Here is a 12437-nt window from a genome sequence, read left to right on the forward strand (position 1 = left end):
ATGTGTGTTTATTGACACTCAGACCTTGTCTGTAAAATTTGGAATTACATGACTTGGTAATGATTGAATCCTTTGTGGTTACTGTTCTTAATGTGGGATATTTGTATTATAAATGATAGCGAAATACCATGGCCATAGGCTAATACGGAAACTGACACTGTACTCGAGTCGGCTGTCAAGAGACATGGTTGGGCAGCGTCCGTGGTTCCATGGTGTAATGGTTAGCACTCTGGACTCTGAATCCAGCGATCCGAGGTCAAATCTCGGTGGAACCTGGTTTTAATAGGACGCACACTTCCAACACTGCGACCTGACAACCAACCTTCACCTGATATTGCCATTAGCTGCAAATCTTAGACTCATCACTCATTCCTGATATCCCATCACTCACTCTTGATATTGTCCAATTCACCTATGAGGCTATGTTAAAGCTAGCTACGACTTGCGTTCGCGTCGAGTAATGCTTATAGGCTATTGTGGAAACTGACAGTGTTCTCCACTAGCGTGTCAAGAGACATTGAGGGCCAGGTTACGCGGTTCCATGGTGTAATGGTTAGCACTCTGGACTCTGAATCCAGCGATCCGAGTTCAAATCTCGGTGGGACCTGGTTTTTAAGAGGATGCCCAATTCCAGGATTGTCCACCACAGACTTAAATGAAACCCAACTTTGACCTGATATTGTAACTCACTCTTGATATTGTCCGGTTCTCCACAAAGAGCTGTGAGGACACATTTAAGAAAGTTGGACACGTGGTTCCATGGTGTAATGGTTAGCACTCTGGACTTTGAATCCAGTGATCCGAGTTCAAGTCTCGGTGGAACCTCCTCCACTGCGTCAGCTGCCAGATGCGCAGCAGTTTAGTCACTGTATTACTGGTAATGCCATGCAGTTACTGTGATTAGTAACATACGTGGCGCTACCATGTACGAAATAGTCAGATGTATGAAATAATCACCTGTCAGATGAGACTGAGAAGTGGATCCACGGTGTAATGGTTAGCACTCTGTGATCCGTGTTCAAATCTCCGTGGAACCTGGTAGTATGAGCAGGCAACGATTGTGGATTGTGGATTGAGGCTGTCTTGTGTCAGTTCCTATGAAGTTATACGGCAAACATGAGGAATATTTATAGCATCATCTTCAAACTGGTGCGAGTTGCTATGTGGATTCCGAATTGTAGGTCGGACACAGTCAGGATGGCCGAGCGGTCTAAGGCGCTGCGTTCAGGTCGCAGTCTCCCCTGGAGGCGTGGGTTCGAATCCCACTTCTGACAGCCTGCATTTTTCACAGCAACCAGTAGCACGATATTAGGGAAGAAAGATGTTGACCCGCAATGACCGCTTGAGAGACAAGCCACAACCGACAGTGCCTACACCCTCATTCTGTGCGCGCAAAGCAATGCCTTGGCCAACAGTACCTGTGCTACTATGTGTTTGATGAACTGTAAAATGAGCATGGACGCGCTCTTTCAAAACATTGACTGAAAGAACATCTCCCACATCACCTCGTCTGCGAAAGGCACATGAGCTAGATATGCCAGGTTTATGTGTGTTTATTGACACTCAGACCTTGTCTGTAAAATTTGGAATTACATGACTTGGTAATGATTGAATCCTTTGTGGTTACTGTTCTTAATGTGGGATATTTGTATTATAAATGATAGCGAAATACCATGGCCATAGGCTAATACGGAAACTGACACTGTACTCGAGTCGGCTGTCAAGAGACATGGTTGGGCAGCGTCCGTGGTTCCATGGTGTAATGGTTAGCACTCTGGACTCTGAATCCAGCGATCCGAGGTCAAATCTCGGTGGAACCTGGTTTTAATAGGACGCACACTTCCAACACTGCGACCTGACAACCAACCTTCACCTGATATTGCCATTAGCTGCAAATCTTAGACTCATCACTCATTCCTGATATCCCATCACTCACTCTTGATATTGTCCAATTCACCTATGAGGCTATGTTAAAGCTAGCTACGACTTGCGTTCGCGTCGAGTAATGCTTATAGGCTATTGTGGAAACTGACAGTGTTCTCCACTAGCGTGTCAAGAGACATTGAGGGCCAGGTTACGCGGTTCCATGGTGTAATGGTTAGCACTCTGGACTCTGAATCCAGCGATCCGAGTTCAAATCTCGGTGGGACCTGGTTTTTAAGAGGATGCCCAATTCCAGGATTGTCCACCACAGACTTAAATGAAACCCAACTTTGAACTGGTGCGAGTTGCTATGTGGATTCCGAATTGTAGGTCAGCACTTTAAGACACAGTCAGGATGGCCGAGCGGTCTAAGGCGCTGCGTTCAGGTCGCAGTCTCCCCTGGAGGCGTGGGTTCGAATCCCACTTCTGACAGCCTGCATTTTTCACAGCAACCAGTAGCACGATATTAGGGAAGAAAGATGTTGACCCGCAATGAGCGCTTGAGAGACAAGCCACAACCGACAGTGCCTACACCCTCATTCTGTGCGCGCAAAGCAATGCCTTGGCCAACAGTACCTGTGCTACTATGTGTTTGATGAACTGTAAAATGAGCATGGACGCGCTCTTTCAAAACATTGACTGAAAGAACATCTCCCACATCACCTCGTCTGCGAAAGGCACATGAGCTAGATATGCCAGGTTTATGTGTGTTTATTGACACTCAGACCTTGTCTGTAAAATTTGGAATTACATGACTTGGTAATGATTGAATCCTTTGTGGTTACTGTTCTTAATGTGGGATATTTGTATTATAAATGATAGCGAAATACCATGGCCATAGGCTAATACGGAAACTGACACTGTACTCGAGTCGGCTGTCAAGAGACATGGTTGGGCAGGGTCCGTGGTTCCATGGTGTAATGGTTAGCACTCTGGACTCTGAATCCAGCGATCCGAGTTCAAATCTCGGTGGAACCTGGTTTTAATAGGACGCACACTTCCAACACTGCGACCTGACAACCTACCTTCACCTGATATTGCCATTAGCTGCAAATCTTAGACTCATCACTCATTCCTGATATCCCATCACTCACTCTTGATATTGTCCAATTCACCTATGAGGCTATGTTAAAGCTAGCTACGACTTGCGTTCGCGTCGAGTAATGCTTATAGGCTATTGTGGAAACTGACAGTGTTCTCCACTAGCGTGTCAAGAGACATTGGGGGCCAGGTTACGCGGTTCCATGGTGTAATGGTTAGCACTCTGGACTCTGAATCCAGCGATCCGAGTTCAAATCTCGGTGGGACCTGGTTTTTAAGAGGATGCCCAATTCCAGGATTGTCCACCACAGACTTAAATGAAACCCAACTTTGACCTGATATTGTAACTCACTCTTGATATTGTCCGGTTCTCCACAAAGAGCTGTGAGGACACATTTAAGAAAGTTGGCCACGTGGTTCCATGGTGTAATGGTTAGCACTCTGGACTTTGAATCCAGTGATCCGAGTTCAAGTCTCGGTGGAACCTCCTCCACTGCGTCAGCTGCCAGATGCGCAGCAGTTTAGTCACTGTATTACTGGTAATGTCATGCAGTTACTGTGATTAGTAACATACGTGGCGCTACCATGTATGAAATAGTTTGACACCTGTCAGACGAGACTGAGAAGTGGATCCACGGTGTAATGGTTAGCACTCTGTACTCCAGTGATCCGTGTTCAAATCTCCGTGGAACCTGGTAGTATGAGCAGGCAACAATTGTGGATTGTGGATTGAGGCTGTCTTGTGTCAGTTCCTATGAAGTTATACGGCAAACATGAGGAATATTTATAGCATCATCTTCAAACTGGTGCGAGTTGCTATGTGGATTCCGAATTGTAGGTCGGACACAGTCAGGATGGCCGAGCGGTCTAGGGCACTGGAGGCGTGGGTTCGAATCCCACTTCTGACAGCCTGCATTTTTCACAGCAACCAGTAGCACGATATTAGGGAAGAAAGATGTTGACCCGCAATGAGCGCTTGAGAGACAAGCCACAACCGACAGTGCCTACACCCTCATTCTGTGCGCGCAAAGCAATGCCTTGGCCAACAGTACCTGTGCTACTACAGGGTTCCCGCGGGGTCTTAAAAAGTCTTAAAAGCATTGAATTTCAAATTTGAAAATAATACCTTAAAAAGTCTTGAAAAAGTCTTGAATTTTTATATTTGGGTCTTAAAAATTGTGCTGTTTGTAACGTCTCTCTATTTTTAAGTTTTTATTTGTCAATCGCGAATATTTAATAAAAAATAATGTAAATACAGAGAGGCGGAACTAATCATTTCGACCGCACCGCAATCAGGAGGGTATAAATAATCTGAACACAAACTAGATACGTCACTGCAGATTTCGCGCTACAGGAGACCGACGTCGAGCTGGGGGTTGAGCGTAGCTCAGCGGGTAGCGCACCCGCCCCATGTGTTGAGGCTATAGTCCTCGTTGCAGGCGACCCCGGTTCGAATCCCGATCCGAGCGGTCTTATCCTGCGTGTCATTCCCCCTCTCTCTGCCTCCTGTTTCCTGTCTCTCTACACTGTCCTGAACATTAAAGGCAAAAAAGCCCAAAAAATATACTTTAAAAAAAAAAAAAAAAAAAAGACCGACGTCGAGCTGGAAGAAGCTAATAATGGGGAAGTGTAAGTTTAATGAGGGTTGGTTGGATTCTGTGCATTACCGTAAATGGTTAAAACCCGTAGTTGGTAATATTTGTGAGGCCTACTGCACCATGTGCAAGAAAAAAATTCAACTCGGCACAATGGGGGTAAATGCGCTCGACTCGCATGCCAAATCTGTTAAGCATGCAAGTAACGCGCAAGCAATGGAGAAAACTCTGCCCATCACCGCCAGGTTCCCGCCAGCAAACGGGGCTAAAGAACCCGTGGCCAGCACTAGCCGGCCAACGGCTACTGCTCCCCCTCCTGAAGCTAACTTCAGCCAACCAGCTGCAGATGCTCCACCTGCTCCCCCTCCTGCTACAGCCGCTGCAAGGGTCGATCTACGGACATCCTTCGGGTCCACGCCAACCCTGAAAGCTGAGGTTTTGTGGACCCTGCACACGATCTCCAAGCACCACTCCTACAATGGCAACGAGGGAGTTTCAGCGCTTTTTAAGTGTATGTTCCCCGACTCTGACATTGCGAACTCGTTCAGTTGTGGCGCCGACAAAACGGCTTATATAGCTAAGTTTGGTTTAGCCGTTTACATCAAAGAAGAGCTGGTCTCTAAAGTAAACAAGTCGCCGTTTGTGCTCATGTTTGATGAGAGCCTCAACCAGACCACAAAGAATAAGCAACTGGATGTGCACGTTCGCTTCTGGGATGAAGGGTAGGTGCAATCACGATACCTGGGCTCCGAGTTTATGGGTCACTCCACTGCCAAGGACTTACTGTCCCACCTCAAAGTAAGTACAATTAACCACACACACAATGACAGACAGACACACACATGCACAGACTGTGTATCTTTTATCTAATTTTATTCTTAGAGGATGATACACAAAAACTAATAATGCAGCTAAATCAATGTTGTTACTACTCTAGGCTCCAATAATTTTTTATATTGAAAATCAGCCATTTTGTGTGTTTGTTTGTTTTTTTAAATCGGTGACACCACTTATATAATTGGCATTTAAAATATTAAAATTATTAAAAATATTTAAATATTTGATAGGACAAGGGGAGTATACAGAATGTTAAGATTTCACAAGGATTAATTTTTATTTTAATTTTTTATCAGATTATTTATTGATTTCTTCAATTTTTGTCCATAAGAAAGGGTTAATTGACCAATTAGCTACTTCCTTTAGCAACCTGTGCTTATTTAGTCCTTTTATCTTGGGTAAATAAAAACACAACCCTTTTGTTCTCAGGGATGTATGGGCAAACTGGACCTCAGGGGCTTGGTGTCCCTCTCTATGGATGGGCCCAGTGTGAACTGGAAATTGTTTGATCTTTTCCAGAGAGATCACATGGAGCAGTACGGAGGTAAATAGTTGTAATTCTAGTAAACATGTTTATGCGGTTGACTGTTGTATTAATGTGGTTTCTAATATTTGGTTTTGCAATGAAACCCCCAGGTGTTCAGCTTGTTTGTGTGGGGAGCTGTGGCCTGCACACGCTCCACAATGCATTCAAGTGTGGGTTCACTGCATGGCAAATCGACAAGTTACTTAGAGCAATGCACACATTGTTCCACAATGTGCCCGCCAGAAGAGAGGACTACATCACAGTCACAAACTCAACTGTCTTCCCCCTGTCCTTCTGTGGCCATCGTTGGGTCGAAAACCTCCCTGTTGTGGAGAGAGCCCTTGCAGTCTGGCCATCACTGCTCCTGTACATGGAGGCTGTGAAAATGAAAAAACTCCCCAACCCTGGAACAGGTATGCCCTTTAAGTGCCATGAATAGGTCTGTGACCTGTGACCTAACCTTGGTAGTAGTGTGGCCTTGTAATGTATAGCTTAGCTAACTTAAAATCTCTCTCTCTCTCTCTCTCTCTCTCTCTCTAGCGTCCTATGACACAATTGCAGCAGGATTGAAGGACCCCCTCATCTTGGCCAAACTGCAGTTTTACGCAGCTGTGGCAAGAACCTTCATTCCATTCTTAAAAAAGTATCAGACCGATGAGCCTGTGCTGCCCTTCATCACTAAGGACCTGACAGAGTTGATGATGGTACTGTATATTATTTTGGTTGCACAACACATTATAATCAACACTCATGTTTAGTTTTGGACAAAATGTAGTTTGTGGTTGTAATATGTAAAAGAAAAAGGGATACATTGTGCATTAAAATAGTCTATTGGTTAAATGGTTGTTGCTTATTAATGTGCTGCTCCTGACAGTTTTGTGTGTTTTGTTTTTCAAAAGACTCTACTCAGACAATTCATCAAGAGAGAATACCTCCAGGATATCACTGCCCTGCAGCTGACCCAACTGGATCTCACTGACAAAACCATGTGGCTCAGCCCTGAAGACATCAGCATTGGTCTTGGTGCAGAGTCCGTCCTGAAGGTAGTGCCGTGTTTTTAAAAGTCATTTTACAAATATTGATAGCCTACATTTGTTATTTTAGACAGATTTTATGTTCATGACTCATTTTCTTGTCTCTCCATAGAACATCAAAGGTGCACAGCTCAGGGTGCTAGAGTTCAGGACAGAATGCAGACAGGGACTGGTTAGCATCGTCAGGAAAGTTCAGGACAAAAGCCCCCTCAAGTACTTGGCTGTTAGGCAGATAGTGTGCCTTGACCCCTCTGAAATGTACAGGGAGCCAGAAAAATGCAGAAAATACATGAAAGGGCTGGTGCAGAGGTTTCTCCAGGAAAAACAACTTGCCAGTACTTTTGCGGGTAGGAATAAGAAAGGCAAATTGCAGGCTACACAATCTTCATCAATTTAATTGCTTGGTAGTGCCCAATAATTATCCTACAGCTCAATGATTTTTCCTTTTTCATTGAATGATTTATGAAGATTTTTCCTTTTTTACTTTTATCTATCTTGTGTTACAGGGGATGTCATACTACAACAATATGACAAAGTCCTGTCCTTGGAGAGTCGAAGCATCAACTTCCTCTCCTTTCCACCAATGCAGAAGAGGCTGGACCTCTTTCTTAGCGGTGTCCTCAAAGAGCCCTATCCTGAACTGTGGGCCTTCTGCCAGAAGCTGCTTCTGCTCTCCCATGGGCAAGCTACAGTTGAGAGAGGCTTCTCCATTAACAAAGAAGTGGAGTGTGACAACATTCAGGAGGACACTGTAGTCACACAAAGGCTGGTGTGTGACTACATAATTCAACATGGAGGTGTTACCCAGGTAAGAATGGCCCCAGGCTGGACTAGAAATACGCCGTTGACAATAGGGATGTTTTGTGATGCCACAAATCACTTTTGTGTCTAAAGCCCTACAGTATCGCTATCCCTGGTCTTGCCCCCTTCCTTCATTATGTTTACAGAGTCACAATTGTATCTTTTAATCTTTCCAATAACGCACAAAGTGTACCCACGGTACAGGCAGAGTGACAGACAGGCTTATTGTAAATTTACTAAAGGACAAGCCTATAGCTTTAACTGTCATCTTGACTCCTGGCACTTAAACCTGAGCTGCTTTTTCGCAATTATTTAAACAATAGTCATGTGTATTTTTTGTAATATACATTGAATTTGTATGTAATCAATGAAAGGTCCTGCTTCACTTTAACTTTGTTCTCCCTGGTGTTTATTTTCTATATATAATGCGATTGGACAAGGAAGCAACATGTTAGATTCTGATGATGTAGCAATTAACCAGCCCCATAGGAGTTGATAAACTCAAGATCAACTATCTTGATCCTCATCTAGTTCTCTTTTTCTGACCCTAATTAGGTTCCACTAACTAAAGATCTGTTGGTGAGTGTAGCAGCAGCCAGGACCAGATACCGTGTCCATCTTGAGGCGGAGAAGAAGAAGAAGGAGGCAGAAGCCAAGGCGCAAAAAAGGAAGGGAGCAGAGGACCAACTTCAGGAGTTGAGAATGAAAAGGAGACGGCTGCAAGAGGTATCTGAGGGTCTGGTCAGGGATGCAGACAGGCTGGCAGAGGAGGCTGAGGGGAAGGCAGGGAGCAAGATGGCTGACCTTATCTCAAGGTCTAACCTCCTGAGAAGAGGACATAAAGAAAAACTGGCAGAACTGGCCAACATTGACAATGAGATCTCTGCAAAGAGTGCAGAACTCAGGCATTGACTTCATTTATGAAGACCCCCTGTTCATTTGCACGGTTACTGTGAACTGTTTTTCAAATAAACGCACACTGTGAAATTCAAGAATTTCATTTTTCTTCTTTGCCGATATGGCTGTAAAACAGGCCGACTAAAGTCTTAATTTCATGTATAAATGGTCTTAAAAAGGTATTAAATAGTCTTAAATTTAACTTTAAGAAACTTGTAGGAACCCTGTACTATGTGTTTGATGAACTGTAAAATGAGCATGGACGCGCTCTTTCAAAACATTGACTGAAAGAACATCTCCCACATCACCTCGTCTGCGAAAGGCACATGAGCTAGATATGCCAGGTTTATGTGTGTTTATTGACACTCAGACCTTGTCTGTAAAATTTGGAATTACATGACTTGGTAATGATTGAATCCTTTGTGGTTACTGTTCTTAATGTGGGATATTTGTATTATAAATGATAGCGAAATACCATGGCCATAGGCTAATACGGAAACTGACACTGTACTCGAGTCGGCTGTCAAGAGACATGGTTGGGCAGGGTCCGTGGTTCCATGGTGTAATGGTTAGCACTCTGGACTCTGAATCCAGCGATCCGAGTTCAAATCTCGGTGGAACCTGGTTTTAATAGGACGCACACTTCCAACACTGCGACCTGACAACCTACCTTCACCTGATATTGCCATTAGCTGCAAATCTTAGACTCATCACTCATTCCTGATATCCCATCACTCACTCTTGATATTGTCCAATTCACCTATGAGGCTATGTTAAAGCTAGCTACGACTTGCGTTCGCGTCGAGTAATGCTTATAGGCTATTGTGGAAACTGACAGTGTTCTCCACTAGCGTGTCAAGAGACATTGGGGGCCAGGTTACGCGGTTCCATGGTGTAATGGTTAGCACTCTGGACTCTGAATCCAGCGATCCGAGTTCAAATCTCGGTGGGACCTGGTTTTTAAGAGGATGCCCAATTCCAGGATTGTCCACCACAGACTTAAATGAAACCCAACTTTGACCTGATATTGTAACTCACTCTTGATATTGTCCGGTTCTCCACAAAGAGCTGTGAGGACACATTTAAGAAAGTTGGCCACGTGGTTCCATGGTGTAATGGTTAGCACTCTGGACTTTGAATCCAGTGATCCGAGTTCAAGTCTCGGTGGAACCTCCTCCACTGCGTCAGCTGCCAGATGCGCAGCAGTTTAGTCACTGTATTACTGGTAATGTCATGCAGTTACTGTGATTAGTAACATACGTGGCGCTACCATGTATGAAATAGTTTGACACCTGTCAGACGAGACTGAGAAGTGGATCCACGGTGTAATGGTTAGCACTCTGTACTCCAGTGATCCGTGTTCAAATCTCCGTGGAACCTGGTAGTATGAGCAGGCAACAATTGTGGATTGTGGATTGAGGCTGTCTTGTGTCAGTTCCTATGAAGTTATACGGCAAACATGAGGAATATTTATAGCATCATCTTCAAACTGGTGCGAGTTGCTATGTGGATTCCGAATTGTAGGTCAGCACTTTAAGACACAGTCAGGATGGCCGAGCAGTCTAAGGCGCTGCGTTCAGGTCGCAGTCTCCCCTGGAGGCGTGGGTTCGAATCCCACTTCTGACAGCCTGCATTTTTCACAGCAACCAGTAGCACGATATTAGGGAAGAAAGATGTTGACCCGCAATGAGCGCTTGAGAGACAAGCCACAACCGACAGTGCCTACACCCTCATTCTGTGCGCGCAAAGCAATGCCTTGGCCAACAGTACCTGTGCTACTATGTGTTTGATGAACTGTAAAATGAGCATGGACGCGCTCTTTCAAAACATTGACTGAAAGAACATCTCCCACATCACCTCGTCTGCGAAAGGCACATGAGCTAGATATGCCAGGTTTATGTGTGTTTATTGACACTCAGACCTTGTCTGTAAAATTTGGAATTACATGACTTGGTAATGATTGAATCCTTTGTGGTTACTGTTCTTAATGTGGGATATTTGTATTATAAATGATAGCGAAATACCATGGCCATAGGCTAATACGGAAACTGACACTGTACTCGAGTCGGCTGTCAAGAGACATGGTTGGGCATGGTCCGTGGTTCCATGGTGTAATGGTTAGCACTCTGGACTCTGAATCCAGCGATCCGAGTTCAAATCTCGGTGGAACCTGGTTTTAATAGGACGCACACTTCCAACACTGCGACCTGACAACCTACCTTCACCTGATATTGCCATTAGCTGCAAATCTTAGACTCATCACTCATTCCTGATATCCCATCACTCACTCTTGATATTGTCCAATTCACCTATGAGGCTATGTTAAAGCTAGCTACGACTTGCGTTCGCGTCGAGTAATGCTTATAGGCTATTGTGGAAACTGACAGTGTTCTCCACTAGCGTGTCAAGAGACATTGGGGGCCAGGTTACGCGGTTCCATGGTGTAATGGTTAGCACTCTGGACTCTGAATCCAGCGATCCGAGTTCAAATCTCGGTGGGACCTGGTTTTTAAGAGGATGCCCAATTCCAGGATTGTCCACCACAGACTTAAATGAAACCCAACTTTGACCTGATATTGTAACTCACTCTTGATATTGTCCGGTTCTCCACAAAGAGCTGTGAGGACACATTTAAGAAAGTTGGACACGTGGTTCCATGGTGTAATGGTTAGCACTCTGGACTTTGAATCCAGTGATCCGAGTTCAAGTCTCGGTGGAACCTCCTCCACTGCGTCAGCTGCCAGATGCGCAGCAGTTTAGTCACTGTATTACTGGTAATGTCATGCAGTTACTGTGATTAGTAACATACGTGGTGCTACCATGTATGAAATAGTTTGACACCTGTCAGATGAGACTGAGAAGTGGATCCACGGTGTAATGGTTAGCACTCTGTACTCCAGTGATCCGTGTTCAAATCTCCGTGGAACCTGGTAGTATGAGCAGGCAACAATTGTGGATTGTGGATTGTGGATTGAGGCTGTCTTGTGTCAGTTCCTATGAAGTTATACGGCAAACATGAGGAATATTTATAGCATCATCTTCAAACTGGTGCGAGTTGCTATGTGGATTCCGAATTGTAGGTCGGACACGGTCAGGATGGCCGAGCGGTCTAAGGCGCTGCGTTCAGGTCGCAGTCTCCCCTGGAGGCGTGGGTTCGAATCCCACTTCTGACAGCCTGCATTTTTCACAGCAACCAGTAGCACGATATTAGGGAAGAAAGATGTTGACCCGCAATGAGCGCTTGAGAGACAAGCCACAACCGACAGTGCCTACACCCTCATTCTGTGCGCGCAAAGCAATGCCTTGGCCAACAGTACCTGTGCTACTATGTGTTTGATGAACTGTAAAATGAGCATGGACGCGCTCTTTCAAAACATTGACTGAAAGAACATCTCCCACATCACCTCGTCTGCGAAAGGCACATGAGCTAGATATGCCAGGTTTATGTGTGTTTATTGACACTCAGACCTTGTCTGTAAAATTTGGAATTACATGACTTGGTAATGATTGAATCCTTTGTGGTTACTGTTCTTAATGTGGGATATTTGTATTATAAATGATAGCGAAATACCATGGCCATAGGCTAATACGGAAACTGACACTGTACTCGAGTCTGCTGTCAAGAGACATGGTTGGGCAGGGTCCGTGGTTCCATGGTGTAATGGTTAGCACTCTGGACTCTGAATCCAGCGATCCGAGTTTAAATCTCGGTGGAACCTGGTTTTAATAGGACGCACGCTTCCAACACTGCGACCTGACAACCTACCTTCACCTGATATTGCC

At 44.8% G+C, this 12437-nt stretch overlaps 1 protein-coding gene and 19 non-coding genes across 20 annotated transcripts in view; 19 read left to right on the forward strand and 1 right to left on the reverse strand.

The window, feature by feature from the left end:
* The window catches only part of LOC128353349 (DENN domain-containing protein 11-like), a 252134-nt gene that overhangs the window by 213782 nt on the left and 25915 nt on the right, over nucleotides 1-12437 (reverse strand). The window lies entirely within an intron of this gene.
* Nucleotides 204-275, forward strand: trnaq-cug (transfer RNA glutamine (anticodon CUG)). The gene has a single exon. It is a non-coding gene; the product is annotated as a tRNA-Gln (tRNA).
* trnaq-cug (transfer RNA glutamine (anticodon CUG)) lies at nucleotides 536-607 on the forward strand. Its single transcript has one exon. It is a non-coding gene; the product is annotated as a tRNA-Gln (tRNA).
* On the forward strand, nucleotides 754-825 carry trnaq-uug (transfer RNA glutamine (anticodon UUG)). The gene has a single exon. It is a non-coding gene; the product is annotated as a tRNA-Gln (tRNA).
* On the forward strand, nucleotides 1192-1274 carry trnal-cag (transfer RNA leucine (anticodon CAG)). Its single transcript has one exon. It is a non-coding gene; the product is annotated as a tRNA-Leu (tRNA).
* trnaq-cug (transfer RNA glutamine (anticodon CUG)) lies at nucleotides 1749-1820 on the forward strand. Its single transcript has one exon. It is a non-coding gene; the product is annotated as a tRNA-Gln (tRNA).
* Nucleotides 2081-2152, forward strand: trnaq-cug (transfer RNA glutamine (anticodon CUG)). The gene has a single exon. It is a non-coding gene; the product is annotated as a tRNA-Gln (tRNA).
* trnal-cag (transfer RNA leucine (anticodon CAG)) lies at nucleotides 2273-2355 on the forward strand. Its single transcript has one exon. It is a non-coding gene; the product is annotated as a tRNA-Leu (tRNA).
* trnaq-cug (transfer RNA glutamine (anticodon CUG)) lies at nucleotides 2830-2901 on the forward strand. Its single transcript has one exon. It is a non-coding gene; the product is annotated as a tRNA-Gln (tRNA).
* Nucleotides 3162-3233, forward strand: trnaq-cug (transfer RNA glutamine (anticodon CUG)). Its single transcript has one exon. It is a non-coding gene; the product is annotated as a tRNA-Gln (tRNA).
* Nucleotides 3380-3451, forward strand: trnaq-uug (transfer RNA glutamine (anticodon UUG)). The gene has a single exon. It is a non-coding gene; the product is annotated as a tRNA-Gln (tRNA).
* trnaq-cug (transfer RNA glutamine (anticodon CUG)) lies at nucleotides 9206-9277 on the forward strand. Its single transcript has one exon. It is a non-coding gene; the product is annotated as a tRNA-Gln (tRNA).
* Nucleotides 9538-9609, forward strand: trnaq-cug (transfer RNA glutamine (anticodon CUG)). The gene has a single exon. It is a non-coding gene; the product is annotated as a tRNA-Gln (tRNA).
* Nucleotides 9756-9827, forward strand: trnaq-uug (transfer RNA glutamine (anticodon UUG)). Its single transcript has one exon. It is a non-coding gene; the product is annotated as a tRNA-Gln (tRNA).
* On the forward strand, nucleotides 10198-10280 carry trnal-cag (transfer RNA leucine (anticodon CAG)). The gene has a single exon. It is a non-coding gene; the product is annotated as a tRNA-Leu (tRNA).
* Nucleotides 10755-10826, forward strand: trnaq-cug (transfer RNA glutamine (anticodon CUG)). The gene has a single exon. It is a non-coding gene; the product is annotated as a tRNA-Gln (tRNA).
* On the forward strand, nucleotides 11087-11158 carry trnaq-cug (transfer RNA glutamine (anticodon CUG)). Its single transcript has one exon. It is a non-coding gene; the product is annotated as a tRNA-Gln (tRNA).
* Nucleotides 11305-11376, forward strand: trnaq-uug (transfer RNA glutamine (anticodon UUG)). Its single transcript has one exon. It is a non-coding gene; the product is annotated as a tRNA-Gln (tRNA).
* Nucleotides 11745-11827, forward strand: trnal-cag (transfer RNA leucine (anticodon CAG)). Its single transcript has one exon. It is a non-coding gene; the product is annotated as a tRNA-Leu (tRNA).
* Nucleotides 12302-12373, forward strand: trnaq-cug (transfer RNA glutamine (anticodon CUG)). The gene has a single exon. It is a non-coding gene; the product is annotated as a tRNA-Gln (tRNA).

This window comes from Scomber japonicus, chromosome 23 (genome assembly GCF_027409825.1).
Source record: "Scomber japonicus isolate fScoJap1 chromosome 23, fScoJap1.pri, whole genome shotgun sequence".
Classification (NCBI taxonomy): domain Eukaryota; kingdom Metazoa; phylum Chordata; class Actinopteri; order Scombriformes; family Scombridae; genus Scomber; species Scomber japonicus.